We start from the raw sequence: 15,235 nt of genomic DNA on the forward strand, positions 1-15,235 counted from the left end.
ATAACAAATTCTCAGAAAGAAAAATTAAGAAATTTCATATACGATTACATTAAAAAAATCTATGAATAAATTTAACCAAAGAGGTTAAAAACCTGTACTCTGAAAACTAGAAGACATTGATGAAAGAAATTGAAGACAATGCAAATAAATGGAAAGATATGCCATGCTCATGGATTGAAATACCTTTTTTCTTAATTTTTATTCTTTTTTTTTTTATGGTAGTCACAGAGAGAGAGAGAGAGAGAGAGAGAGGCAGAGACATAGGCAGAGGGAGAAGCAGGCTCCATGCACCGGGAGCCCGATGTGGGTTTCGATCCCAGGTCTCCAGGATCGTGCCCTGGGCCAAAGGCAGGCGCTAAACCGCTGCGCCACCCAGGGATCCCTTTTTTCTTAATTTTTAAAACAATGATGAAGCAATTTTATTTTAAAATGTTAATTTTATAACAGAATTACATCTTTGCAACCATTTAAACTGAAAAATTTTATTGATTGAGAAATAAAGGTATACATAATTTTTGAGGGAGTGTACAAGCAAAATCTTTAGAGAATTCTATACTTTAGCATGAATGAGGCTGTACTTGTCCTAGTGCATGTGGAGATCTGTAGGCCCGTCAATGGTAGTAGCAACCTTTCATTCACTGATGCATCCCTGAGGCCAACACAGGCCTTGACATGTAGTAGTATGTCAATAAATATTGGCTGAACAAATTAAGTATAGTTTTTCAGGAGATATTTTTTAATTCAATTAATTAAGATATAATGTATTATTACTTTGAGAAGTAGAGGTTCAGTGATTCATCAGTCTTATGTAATACCCAGTGCTCATTATATCATGTGCCCTCCTAATGTCTATCACCCAGTTACTCCAACTCCCCACCCCCTGGATTGAAATACTTAATGTTATTAAAATGTCCATAACACCCAAAGCAATCTACAGATATGATGCAATCTCTATCAGAATACCAATGGCATTTTGCACAGAACTAGAACAAATAATTCTAAATTTGTATGAAACCAGGGAAGACCCCAAATACCCAAAGAAATCTTGGGAAGGAAGAACAAAGCTGGAGGTATCATGTTCCCTGATTTCAAAACACTATTACAAATTTGTAGTAATAAAAACAGTATGGTATTGGTATAAAGGCAAGTTCAAAGATCAATGGAATAGAGACCAGAAATAAGCACACAAATATATGGTCAAATAATTTATTACAAAAGAGCCAAGAATATACAACAGGGAAAGGATAATTTCTTCATTAAATAGTGTTGGGAACACTGGACAGCTGCAAGCAAAAGAATGAAACTATAGTACTACCTTACATCATACACAAAAATTAACTCAAAATGGATTAAAGACCTAAATGTAAGAATTAAAACCATAAAACTCATAGAAGAAAACATAGGCAGTAAGCTACTTGACATTAGTCTTGGCATTCAATTTTTGGATCTGTCTCCAAAGCAAAAACAACACAAGCAAAAATAAGGGACTACATCAAACTAAAAAGCTTTTGCAAACAGAGGAAACCATCACCAAAATGAAAACAAAAACAAAATTCCAACCTATGGAATGAGAGAAAATATTTGCAAATCACATATTCAATAAGGGGTTAATATGCAAAATATATTAAAAACTCATATAACATAAAAGTAAACAAACAAACCAATTAAAAAATGGGCAAAGGATCCAAATAGACATTTTTTAAAAAGAAGACATGTAGCTGACACATGAACAGACATTCAACATCACTAATTATCAGGGCAATGAAAACCAAAACCACAATGAGATATCACCTCACACCTGTTAGAATGGCTAGTATCAAAAAGACAAGAAAAAGCAAGTGTTATTGAGGATGTAGAGAAAGAGAAACTTCATACACTGTTAATGGGAATGAAAATTGGTGCAGCCATTGTGGAAAACAGTTTGGATGTTCCTCAAAAAATTAAAAATATAACTACATATGATCCAAGTATTACACTTCTGGATACTTATCTGAAGAAAACAAAAACACTAATTTGAACAATTATTTGCACTTCTATGTTCATTGCAGCATTAGTCACAGAAGTCAAGAAGGAAAAAACCAGTGTTCATCAATGGACAAATGGATAAGGGAGATGTAAATATATGCAATAGGATACTACTCAACCATAAAAAAGAAGGAAATCTTGCCATTTGTGACAAAATGAATGGATCTTATGGATATTATGCTAAGTGAAATAAATCAGAGAAAGACAAATACCATATGATTTCACTTATGTGTGGAATTTAAAAAAACAAATGAACAGACAAAGTCAAAGTCACAGATACAGAGAACAGATTTGTGGTAATCAGACAGAAGGGGTTAAAGGATGGGTGAAATGGGTGAAGTGGGTGACAGATGGTAACTAGATTTATTGTGGTGATCACTTTGTAGTATATACAAATATATTATTATGTTGTACATCTGAAACTAATACAATGTTATATACCAATTTTACCTCAATTCAAAATATGTTCAGCAGACGAAAAAAGGGCAATGGAAGGCTTCTGGGTTCAGAGACAGTATCTTTAATCATAAGGCTGTAAGCTCAGTTTGACTGACTATGAAAGCCTATGAATCTATTGTGTTTACTGGTGAAAATCTCAAAATAGGCAATTCCTAGCTTATTAGTTTATTTATTGGTCTGTTATCTGGAACTGGGAACAAGTTTTGCTATAGAAATAATCTTACAAATGTATCTCTGCCTCAAGATCAGTCCACAAAACCTTATGGAACCCTAATATACATAAAGTATTGTACTAATAATATTGAAGATCCTAACCACTCTTTATAAAAGTGTTTCTGTGGGAAAGTGCAATTAGAGTTTTAATGTCGGTAACACATATTCCTCAGCCCTATAAGTTCTCTGGACTCTTGACCTATTCCCACAGTGCTGATTCTTATCAGAATGGTTCCATATGTGGTAGAGGGTAGATTAGTTGCTTTCTGTTGCTACAGGATTCAAGCTGGAGTTCCAAGTAATTTAACTCCACGGAGATGATCCCAGCCCCACCATGTGGTCTAAGTTTAGCCTCCTGAGCACAATAGGGAACCTCTTATCCCTATATGCCTTGTACACCCTATCACAAGCTGATGCTTAGACTCTGTCATATTAGGGACCTCATTTGCAGATTTCTGGGACTTCAGGGGAGATTAACAGGAGTCCTCATCTCATGAGGGAAATGCTTGAGGAGACTTTGGGACTAGTACAATTCCTGAAACATTGGGAAAGGAGATAAGCATGGGACAACCTTTGAAAAAAGGATAGTATGATCAAGAATTCACCCTGAAGTTGGTTAAATTAAGATGAAAAATGTTCTAAGGTTAAGACACTAGTTGCTTTGGTAGGAGGAGATATTCCTGAGTGCGATACAGAGGAGCAGATCCAAATGCTCTCACTTGGAGAACTAAAAAAATTGAAAGATCTGCATGGTGTTTGGGGGACCTAAAGACAGAGCTATCATTTCTCCACAGGCAAAATGTCTTGCCTGTTGGCTATAAAATTCATAATTGTAGGAAGCCTTCTCACTACCTCCAGAGTCCTAGCCATACTGGTGGAGGACAATGAATATTTGGTGGTCCTGGTGATCAGGAGAAGTGGTGAGGATTCCAAATTTGACCCGAAAGAGCTGCAGAAGCCAGTGAAAAAGAATGTTAAGTCCCTGTGATCAGCACTAGAACAGCTTTGGACAGTGAGACTTAGAGTCCTAGTACCACACAAGGCTTATTTTGGTAAGAGCAGTCTGATGGGAAAACTGCCTTATCTATCTCTTGATGAAATTATAAATCAGGGACTCCTGGATGGCTCAGCGGTTATGCTTTGCTTTCAGCTCAGGACGTGATCCTGGAGTTCAAGGATCAAGTCCCACGTCTGGCTCCCTGAGAGGAGCCTGATTCTCCCTCTGCCTATGTCTCTGCCCCCCTCTCTCTCTCTCTCTGTCTTTCATAAATAAATAAAATCTTTAGAAAAAAAAAAAAGAAAGAAATTATAAATCAAACTGCCTTGTTCTCCTTGAGTCAGGGAATTAGGTAAACAGACTCTCCTGCCAGTGAATCTTGAATGATGTGACCTAGACACTGAAAATCCAGTTGACTCCCAGAAGCTATGCCCTCAGACTGTCAAGGACTCTAATCACCTAAACCTCTAGAGATGTCCTGGTTGTTGTCCTTCTCTAAGCACATACCCCGTCTTTCCCTTTAATTCCATCAGCTTCATGTTATCCTCCTAAAACTTTTCTTTTCTACTCAAGTTTTTCAGAGTCTGTTCCTATTGTGAACAATTGAGGAATTCTAACTAACCCTATTGGCAGAATGTTGACAGATCAAGGCAAATCTACCACTACAACTTGTAAAGCAAGTAACAAATCCACTGATGGCATAGTTATAGCATGTTATCCCCCCCATTAGAAAAATGATGATTCATATCATTGAGATGTATCATTGAGATGGAATGGGCTCAACTTTCACCTGAGGAGGCAAAAGTCAGTGGGTATAAGGAAGAAAATAACGTTTTTACTTAAACATTACCCCAGGAGCAGATCACCAATTCTTAGCTCTACACTATTCTATTAACGTGATGGTATAATATATATGATGGCTATGTAGTAACCATGGTTTTATCTCATTTATTTACAGAAATATATTGTTATTGATGGAAAGATTTTTAGGAAAACAGGCAACTGCAACACTATTCCCTTATTATTTAAAAGGACTGAATTAAGCTTCGATGTTAGATTAAAAATAACAACTGAGACAAATGGGTCTGGAAGTGTGTCTGCTTAATTAAACCAAACAGTTGGCCAAGTAAAGTGAAGTATGTTTCAACTCAACCAATTGGCATTTTCGATTTGCTCCATGATTAGCAGGTTGTGTGGCTGGGCTTGTCTGAAAAAGAGCAGATTTTATCCATTCATATCTGGTCCTAAAAGATAACCATCCACCCCACCAAATGGTCTGTGGACTTCAGCCCATGGTGTAGCCTGATTTCCTTAGGCATAGGAAAGGATGTTTCACATTCCAGTGGAGTGCAGATTTGTGGGTTCAGACTGAAGCAATGATGGACTCAAGGGGTTCAGGCAGCTTTCTCTGGTCTAGCTGGTTTCTCTCCCACTTGACATAAGGCCACTGTAGTGTAGATAGAAACTGGGGACATTCAAGACACATGCTGTCCCTGGATTTCTGGCTCTGATTAGAGGTCCATGACCCAACCATGGCCTGGAAAATCCATTTCTTCTCCTCACTGTCATGTATCTGCCATCATTATAGCCAATGCCTCTTTGCCTCCGTCCCAACCCCCAACCAAACCCTGTTTTATCCATGATCTCTGTTTACAGAATTCTGGTTGAGCAAAAGGCCTTCAGGGACATGCTTTTACAAACAGAAATAGAGGAGCCTCCCTGCTATATGAATGGGGCAATACAATAGGTCTGGTTCCATGTGACAATCCTTTATGTATATTCCTTTCAGAGTTAGGGTGAGAAATCTTCAGCAGGTATAACTGATCCTCTCCCTTTGTGACAGTTTTATCAGTCTCTCTACCTCGTTCATCTTAGTCCCATTGTCCTTTGTAATAAAGAATAGAGAATTCTTGATTTGTAGAACTACCACAACTTCTACAGGTCTTCCATCTGCTTCTACTGATCTCTGAATTCTAGCACAGGTCTTTACAAAATAAAAACATCAAGGAGCCAACAACTTCTCCCAGATCTGGAAGGAAATGATAGAAAGACTACCTTATTATTGAGTAAGTCTAAATACATGGCATTGCCATCTTGCTTATGTAGTGTAGTGTCTCAGTAATTTAATGAACAGCACTTTGTATGATTTCCTGGAGGTCATACTCTATCTGCACAACCTCCTGAGATACTTCCCCAATCTAACATGAGCCCACAAACCAGGTTCCTTGACCACTAGCAGTCGCATCACTCCAGGCCAATTCCACAAATTGTGTTAGAGATCCTCATGGTTGTTCTATCCAGCTAGGTTCACCAAAGGCATTCAAGTTATTTCTGGGATTCTCATAGGCCTCTTCCTTTACTGAACCCAAATTAACCTCCTCAAAAGGAAGAAAAAGTTTCCCCTCAGATCCAGAGTTAAAGCATTCTAGCAGTTGAAGACTTGATTATCTCCTTCCCAACTTCGACATACCTGGACCCAAACAGTTCTATACCATTGAAACCAATGCCTTTAACAGTGCAATGGGGACCATACTGCCCCAAGATAAGAGAGCCATGGTTCTGGCAACAATCAGTCCCTGTGGAAGAATCTGGCTTGGTTGATATAAACTATCTTATTTAATAATGAGAATCATTTATCATCATGGCTACCTTAGAGGTTTGAAGACATCAAACTAGATACAGGTAACCAGTGTCCTGTGACAATGTGCTTAGGCCACTAAAGCCTGGAAAAGCTGAGCTAGACTCAAGATAGCCCCTTTCTTTGAGTGTTTTTTTAAGTTTTACTTATTTAAGTAATCTCTACATCAAACATGAGGCTTGAACTCACAATCCCCAGACTAAGAGTCACGTGCTTTTCCAACTGAGCTAGCCAGATGTACCAGATTTTAATATCTATCACAAATGAGGTAGTGAAATGGCCAGGTGGGTTCCCTATTTCAAAGTACCAGGGAGTAGGGATCCCTGGGTGGCACAGCGGTTTGGCGCCTGCCTTTGGCCCAGGGCGCGATCCTGGAGACCCGGGATCGAATCCCACATCGGGCTCCCAGTGCATGGAGCCTGCTTCTCCCTCTGCCTGTGTCTCTGCCTCTCTCTCTCTCTCTCTGTGAGACTATCATAAATAAATAAAAATTAAAAAAACAAAAAAAAAACAAAGTACCAGGGAGTAGAGGAAACATCTTTTGGAAATTTTTCTGTGGCTACAGCTAACAAAGGCAATCCAATGTCTGATGTTTGTGGTGCTTAGCACAGGCACCTAGCACCAGGAGTAAGTCACGGAGATTCTGAACACTATGAAACCCTTTCATGAGGACCAGTGGCTATATTTCACAAGTAGGGAACCTTGTCACAAGCACATTGCCTAATTATTAAGGTACATTGATTCTCACCTCATATCACACATCAAAAGGAAATCCTGCTAATTTAAAGCATTAAATATAAGATAATATCTTAAAATACTAGAAGAAAATGTGAATATTCACCTTGTCTATTAGATAAGGCAAAACCCTCTAATCATCAAATCAAGAGATGAAAGACCCAAATAAATTAAAAGTCAATTCAACCACATAAAAAATTTTCTCTATAGCAAGATATCATAATAAAAATAATACCAACAATAAATATGATAAAAGGTTAATATATTTCAAAATCCTTATGTTGCATCTAAATAAGCTCATAAGAAAAACAGTGATTCAAATTTTAGAAAAAAAAATCAGTAAAAAAAGAACAGATGATTCACAGCAGATGAAATATAAATAGCTAAAGAGTACAGAAAAATCTACAGTTTTATTAGTATTATTTATCAAAGACATTAACATTAAGTTATATAACATTCAATCCTGGTGAAATTGTAGAGAGAAATGTAGATTTAACCAAATTTTGTGTAAAACAATTTGATCTTATTTATCAAGAGTCTTAAAATGCTCAGGCTCTTTGAACAAATAACTTTATTTTTAGGAATAGCTTCTAAGAAAATAATCAGAAATGTGAACACAGTTTTATGCAAAAAGATATTTATCATAGTATAATTTATAATTGAAAACAACCTAAATATCCAATTATATAGGTGAAAATGTTGATCTATAACAAATCCATATGAAATTCAGGGCTCCTGCCTGCAGTCATTAAAAATAATTTTGTTACACAGAGATACTCATGAAATGATGGTAGGTGTTAAAAAACAGAATACCAAATTGAATACACTCATAAATGATATATTGAAATAACATTAAAAGACCAATTAAAGGGGGTGCTTGGATGGCTCAGTTGGTTAAGCGTCTGCCTTTGGCTCAGGTCATGATCTCCAGCCCATCAGGCTTCCTGATCAGCAGGGAGTCTGCTTCTCTCTCACACTCTCCCTCTCTCTGTCTTCCTCTGTCCCTCCCCACTGCTTGTTCTTTCTCTCTCTCTCAGATAAATAAATAAAATCTCTAAAAAAACAAAAATAAAAAACAATTAAAATTGCGAAAGTATAAATAATTTTGTTTTTTATACTTTTCTATATTTTGCATTTTTTGAAGCCCAATAAATGGTGTTTTTTAAATTGCCTGTGGATTTTTATAGTGCTTTCTTTTTTTCCCTACAACTTTACACCATAATGTTTTATTTTTTCCTTTTTCTTAAGACACTTTTTTATTTTTTTTAAAGATTGTATTTATTTATTCATGAGAGACACACAGAGAGAGAGAGAGAGGCAGAGACACAGGCAGAGGGAGAAGCAGGCTCCATGCAGGGAGCCCCACTCAGGACTCGATCCTGGGTCTCCAGGATCACACCCTGGCACTAAATCGCTGTGCCACCAGGGCTGCCCTTAAAACACTTTTTAAAAAAAGACTATTTATTTATTTGAAAGAGAGAAAGAGGGCACCTGGGTGACTCAGTGGTGGAGCATCTGCCTTTGGCTCAGAACATGATCCTGAGGTCCTGGGATTAAGTCCCACATCAGGCTCCCTGTGGGGAGCCTGCTTCTCCCTCTCCCTATGTCTCTGCAGCTCTGTGTGTCTCTCATGAATAAATTTAAAAAATCTTAAAAAAAAAAATGAAAGAGAGAGAGAGTGCATGTGATCAAGGGGAGGGGTAAAGGAAGAGGGAGAGAAAGAACCTCAAGCAGACTCCATCCTGAGCATGGAGCCCAACATGTGGCTTGATTCCACAACCCTGAGATCATGACCCAAGCCAAAATCAAGAGTCAGACACTGAACCAACTGAGCCCAGGGGCCCCTCTTTTTCTTTTCTTTTCTGTAATTTTTCCTGTGAATTCAACAATTCTTTTCTTTTCTTTTCTTTTCTTTTTTTTTAATTTTTTAAGTAGGCTCCATGCCCAACATGGGGCTTGAACTCATGACTGAGATCAGGAGTTGCATGCTTTACCATCTGAGCCAGCCATGTCTCCCATAATGAGTTTTCTGGTGGTGCTCAAAGAATTGTACTTTAGATAATAACTGACAAATACATTTTATATATTAGATAATTTCATATTAAGTAAGTCCGTACTTTGATATATATTATCTTGGAGCATGACTGAATTCATTGGTAGAGTTTACTTTAAGACTGAAGCAATTTTACAATGTAGTCTGAACTGGCTTGAAACTTTCAGCAGACCCCTCCCATATGACAGCCTAGATGCTTTGTCAAAGGTTCCTGTCCTCTGCTTTGTCTTGGATCATATCTCTCAGCTCTATCTTTATCTTGCTTTTGGTCTTGCCCGACTTCTATACAGATTCTTCAACTCAAAGCTACATTCTTAAACTTCTCTCTTGTCTGGATGTTTTAACAGTTCCCTGCTTCTCCATTCTGTTCTCTTTGAGACATGGTCCTTTAAAACTTCAACTCAGACCAAGCCCATGTAGAGATTTCCTCAGGCTCTGGGTTTTCTTGGACTTTCACTTGTCCCAGGTGTCCAGGGCTCCTACCTGGCATAGCACTTCCAATAAGCCAATAAGGCACTTGTATTCTTTTATTGGCCTTCTTTCCTTTGCCTCTTTCAGCTTGTTCTCCAAGAAGAGACTCCATGGCCAGTTAAGTTGCCTGGGCCAGCTCCCCATCTTGATATTTGGCACCCTCCAGTGGCCATGGATGGGTGTGCTTTGGCCAGCAGTGAATTTTGGAGCTAAGTCCTCTGGAGCATCCCCAGGCTGGTTAGTGCCCACCAGTGACAGTTAAAAGGAGCTGCTATCAGAATCAGCTATCAGATCTGGGCAAGCTTTACCCCTGCCTGGTTCCTTGCAATTCACCTCCTGCAACTTGCTGATAGATAAACTCAACAAAGTCCCTCCCTTCCTTTTTCCTATAAATGTATCTGTATCAACATACTAAAATCTACACTCTCAAAGGAAAAACCTTTTCTGGTTTTGCACTTGGCAGGGAAGTAATAATAAGTACTAACTTAAATGAGTGTCAAATGCTGAGCTAATGCTTCAACCCATTATCATATTCAATCTTCACAATGCTGGGAGATAGTCACCTATCTTTAATCTCCATTTTATAGAGGAAGAAATAGAGGCTTAGATTGGTTACATAAAAGTCAAGGGTAAACCTAAAGGTCAAGATCTCCTTGCTAGTTGATGGCAAGTTTGAATTCAAAACCAGCCTGTGGCCCATACTTCCTAATCACTAGGCCATACAGTCTCTGTAGAAAATTGGGATGCTCAGAGGCCATGTTTTCTATAATGCAAACAAAGATAGTCTGTAGCAAAAAGAATAAAAAACTAGATAGAAGCTGAGAAAACTAGAAGTAGGGTTGTAACGGTTTGAGACAGAGGTTCCATTTGTTCCCAAGGCTCAGGAGCATCCATGTCCTTCTCCAAACTTGGTTGTTTCATCAGATACTTAAGTCCTCCCAATAAATTCCTCCTGGTTCAGTTTGATGTGTTTTCTGCCACTGGCAATGCAGGAGTCCTATTAAAACAGGAAACCAATAGGGTACTTTTGAAGATGGTCTAGGTATTAACACTTGGAGCAGCATTAGTGTTAAATTATCTGATTCATACCAGGTTATTTTGATTGCAAAGATTGAGTCAATATACTAAAGCCAGGTTACTCACTACTCAGAGACAAGTCAAAAGAAGGGTTATAGAAAAAAGCATATATGCACTAAAACCTGAGTAAATTGAACCCCAAGGCCTCAGGAAAAGTTGATACTACATCAGTGGCACTGAGGAATAGCCACTCCTTCACCTCTCAGGGCTTTTTGGCTTCTCAGTGAATCAGAACCACTCTCTCTCTGGACCAGCCTTCTCAAATGACCCGTCTTTCAATTGCAAAAGCAATACTCTAGCCCTTGTTTGTATCTCTTATTGCAGGTTTCCAAGAGAGAAGATATGACTTCTGCTTTTCTTTCTAGACCAAAGTACAGGAGGTGAAGTCATGGGGTATAGTTTATGGCCACATGTCCAATCAGCTGTGGTCATGGTCATGTGGCCTACTGTGCACTCAGTATGATCAATGGGTAGGGATTTTACTAGAAGGGGATGTGAGAAGGCCAGTAATAATTGGCATCTCTAATCAAGCCTACTTAAATGTAATTTGAATTCCTGCCAGTAAAAAAAAAAAAAAAAAAAAAAAAAAAATTAAACACGCTACAAAGATCCATTCCCTAAAGACCCTCTCTAATTATCTCAAGTTGGCAAGAGAGTTCACCTTCTGGTGTTTGTAGGCTTGCGTGCTACCCTCTAGCTCAAAGTTCCCAGTCCCACCTGCACCTGCCCTAAACACTCTGCATTGAGCTAAACTACTCCACTCACTTGGGAGTCTATTAATTTTTTTCTCCCCTTAACCACACTAAAGACTTTGCTTAGTAAAGCATTTTGAAGATTTAGAAAGTGACTGTTCAGTCTGCTTAGGATTTATATCCCAAACAGATGTGCCAAGAAGTCATAGGAATCAAACTGCTGTTCTGTGAGTAGAATAATATATTAACTTGCCTTGTAGCAGTTTCGATTACACAGCTGTACAAATTGCAATGGAATCTTCATAACTAAAGTTGCTTTTAGCAAAAGCACATCACTTCTTCAGGATGGAAGTTTTAACATAGCAGGCATCTTGAAGGGCATGCATCCTCACAAAATACTTCTCATTATTTGAGAGAAAATAATCTAAGAAAATGAGGTACAGTAGTACTTAACTTACCTTGAAGAATACTCTGCTCTTCATCATAATAGCTGAACTGGGTATTATTTTGTGATGAAAATAAGGAGATCCTAAATAATGGCATCATCATCTTACACTTTTAGTCTTTCTGAGACTGGTTTCTTAACTGTTAAATCACGTTATCAGTCCCATACTATAAGGTTGTAGTAAGGAGCCAATGAAAGCTTTATAGATAGCTCAACTGCCAACCATAGTAAACATTCAATAAATGTTAGTTACCATAATTATTATATTTTGTTTCTCATCTTACCAAATTAAAATGTGTTTTTTAGTACAGTTTCTCATTTTATCCTTTCAACCTATGGGTAGGTATGGTACTAAGTATATTCCCATTTTATAGTAAAATTAACAGAAACAGGTTAAATAGTTTAGGATAAATAATTTTTTCCAAGGTAACATAGACAATAAATTCATATCTTTGACATGTTTTTTTTTTCTTCACATCAGTTGGGTAATGTGCCAAGGTCATAACAAGGTTTGAGGGAGGCACATGTCCCTGACGGCATGAACACCAATCATCAAGCTCATGAACTACAAAAGGATTCCACATCTGTGACTTCTAATCGGATGTTCCTTCCGCACAGAACTTAATTTCTGTGACTGGGACTTCAGTGAAAGGAGAAGGTTAATATTATACCAAAGGAAGAATCTTCCACAACTTTCATCCAAGAATTGTTACTTGGCTAAAAATGTGTAAACTCCTCTGGCAGCCTGGCAAACTAGATAACCTGAGGGCCCATTAACTATGAGATAATTAAATCCTGATTTGAATCAAAACTAATATGCACTTTAAAGTTTTGCTGGAATTGCACTACTGGGTATTTACCCCAAAGTTACAGATGTAGTGAAACGCTGGGACACCTGCACCCCAATGTTTATAGCAGCAATGTCCACAGTAGCCAAACTGTGGAAGGAGCCTTGATGTCCTTCGACAGATGAATGGATAAAAAAGATGTGGAATGGAATATCACTCAGCCATCAGAAAGGACGAATACCCACCATTTGCTTCGACCTGGATAGAACTGGAGGGTATTACGCTGAGTGAAGTAAGTCAATCGGAGAAGGACAATCATCATATGGTTTCACTTACACGGGGATTATAAGAAATAGTGAAAGGAATTATAAGGGAAAGGAGGGAAAATGAGTGGGAAAAATCAGAGAGGGTGACAAAACATGAGAGACTCCTAACTCTGGGAAATGAACAAAGGGTAGTGGAAGGGAGGCGGGTGGGAGGATGGGGTAACTGGGTGATGGGCACTGAGGAGGGTACTTGATGGGATGAGCACTGGGTAATATGCTATGTGTTGGCAAATTGAACTTCAATAAAAAATAAATAAATAAAATAAACTTTTGCTGGGTTTTGATGAAAGGGGTCAAAAAAAAAAAAAAAAAAGAAAAGTGAGCTGAAACAAGAACAGGAGCAATAAGCAAAAATAAAAGCCAGAGCTGTCGTGGGCAAACGCTAGTATCGGCTCAGAACAAGGAGACTGAGCTTGGAGGCACACTGCACAGTGTGGAAATTGAACCTGAGATTCCTTCCTGTTTTGAGCCTGGTTCTGCAAGAGGAGCTTCAGAGATACATGATCAGTTGCATCTCAGACCTCCTCTCAGAAACAAATGCAAGTACTCTCTAGAGTAAAGCAACGCCCAGTTAAATCCCTGGGATTTTGATATATTAAGATCAAGAAAATATAAGCTCACAATTTAAAAAAATCACCAACACATAAACCACCATGAGTTAAGGCCAACAGAAACAACAAACAACAATTTATAAGAATTGAAGAACTAGAATTGGAATTGTCATTTACAGGTAATTAAATAACCTTTTATGAACCATTTTTAAAAATCAAACATGGAATGAAATAGATTTAGAACAAGAGACCAGAAAATTAGTAAAAGAACCAAATATGGGCAGCCCAGGTGGCTCAGCAGTTTAGCACCACCTTCAGCCCAGGGCGTGATCCTGGAGACCCGGGATCAAGTCCCATGTCAGGCTACCTGCATGGAGCCTACAGCCTAGAGTACACAAACCTCTGCCTGTGTCTGTGCCTCTCTCTCTCTCTCTCATAAATAAATAAAGTCCTTAAAAAAAAGAACCAAATATTACTTTTTGGCCTAATAGCTATAGATTTTGAAATTAACAACTCAGTAAATCTATTAAAAACAATAAAAACAGCTGAAGACAGGTTTAGTGACCTGGAGGTTATATCTGAAGAAATCACCCAGAGTGCAGCACAGAGTATAACAGATGGGAAATATGAAAGAAGGGCTAAAAGAGATGGAAGGTAAAACAAAGTTTAACATGTCTAATCAGAGTTCTAGAAGTAAGGAATAGAGAAAATAAGAGAAAGCCAATATTGAACGAGATAATGGCCAAGAATTTTCCTAAACTGACTAAAGATAAATCCACAGATAGAGAAAGCACAGCATATTTCAAGCATGATAAATAAAGAAAAATCCACACCAAGACATATTGTGATGAAATGGCACAATACCAAGAAACGAAGACCTTAAAAATCCCAGAGAAAAAAAGCCAGGGCACCTACAAAGAACAAACAAAAAGCTACCAGAAGACTATTTTTCTTTTTAAAAAAAGGAATATAACAATAATTTATTGGTGTTCACAACAACTCTCAGCAGTAGTTATCATTATTATTTCTATCTTAATGTAAGGAAATTCTGGCTGAGAGGGAAAGCCCAAGGTCCTACAGATATACAGCAAAAAGGATGTAGCTTAGAAATGCAAGAATGAGTGGAAAAGTAGGTCATAAAACACTGCTTCAGCCATATGCAACAACATATGAATCTTAGGACATAATCTTAGGATGAATCTTAAAAACATAACACTGAGTGAAAAAAGCAGGTGGCAGAACACTATATACAGAATACCATTTTTATAAAGTTCACAAACAAAACTAAATAATATATTGCTTAGAAATACACGCATGCATGATTAAATGATCTTAAAAAGCAAGAGACTAATTGCTATAGACTGAATACTTTCGTACCCCCAAAATTCACATGTCAAAACCAAATGCCCAATGAGATGATATGAGGAAGTGAGGCCTTTGCGATCAGATCATAAAACCAGAGCCCTCATGAATGGAATTGGTGCCCTTATAAAAGAAGCCAAAAGAGCTCCTAAGTAGTTCCTCCTGCCATGTGAGGTTACCACGAAGAGATGGCTGTGCATGAATTGGAAAGCGGGCTCTCATCAGATGTGGAAGCTGACCATGCCAGCACCCCGGATTTGGACTTCCAGTCTCCATTCCAGTGGGAGATATATTTCTGTTGTGTGTAAGCCCTCACCTGTGCTATTTTGTTATAGCAGCCTGAACAGACTACAACAGGAAAATACACAAACTTCCAGATAGTAGTTACCTTTTCAGAGAGGTA

The 15,235-nt window shown here is 38.1% G+C and overlaps 1 long non-coding RNA gene and 1 other non-coding gene across 3 annotated transcripts in view; one reads left to right on the top strand and one right to left on the bottom strand.

Annotated features, from left to right (window-relative positions):
* Nucleotides 1-13,283, top strand: part of LOC140606403 (uncharacterized) — a 52,203-nt gene extending 38,920 nt beyond the window's left edge. Inside the window, exon 5 of one of the 2 annotated variants that reach the window (XR_012008722.1) lies at nucleotides 12,287-13,283. This is a non-coding gene — a long non-coding RNA (uncharacterized lncRNA). The remainder of the gene's footprint in view (nucleotides 1-12,286) is intronic. The other variant, XR_012008721.1, reaches the window with a different exon arrangement.
* On the bottom strand, nucleotides 12,281-12,382 carry LOC140607665 (small nucleolar RNA U13). Its single transcript, XR_012009625.1, has one exon. It is a non-coding gene; the product is annotated as a small nucleolar RNA U13 (small nucleolar RNA).
* Nucleotides 13,284-15,235: the final 1,952 nt, after the last annotated feature.

The sequence above is a fragment of the Canis lupus genome, chromosome 16, assembly GCF_048164855.1.
Source record: "Canis lupus baileyi chromosome 16, mCanLup2.hap1, whole genome shotgun sequence".
In the NCBI taxonomy this organism is placed as follows: domain Eukaryota; kingdom Metazoa; phylum Chordata; class Mammalia; order Carnivora; family Canidae; genus Canis; species Canis lupus.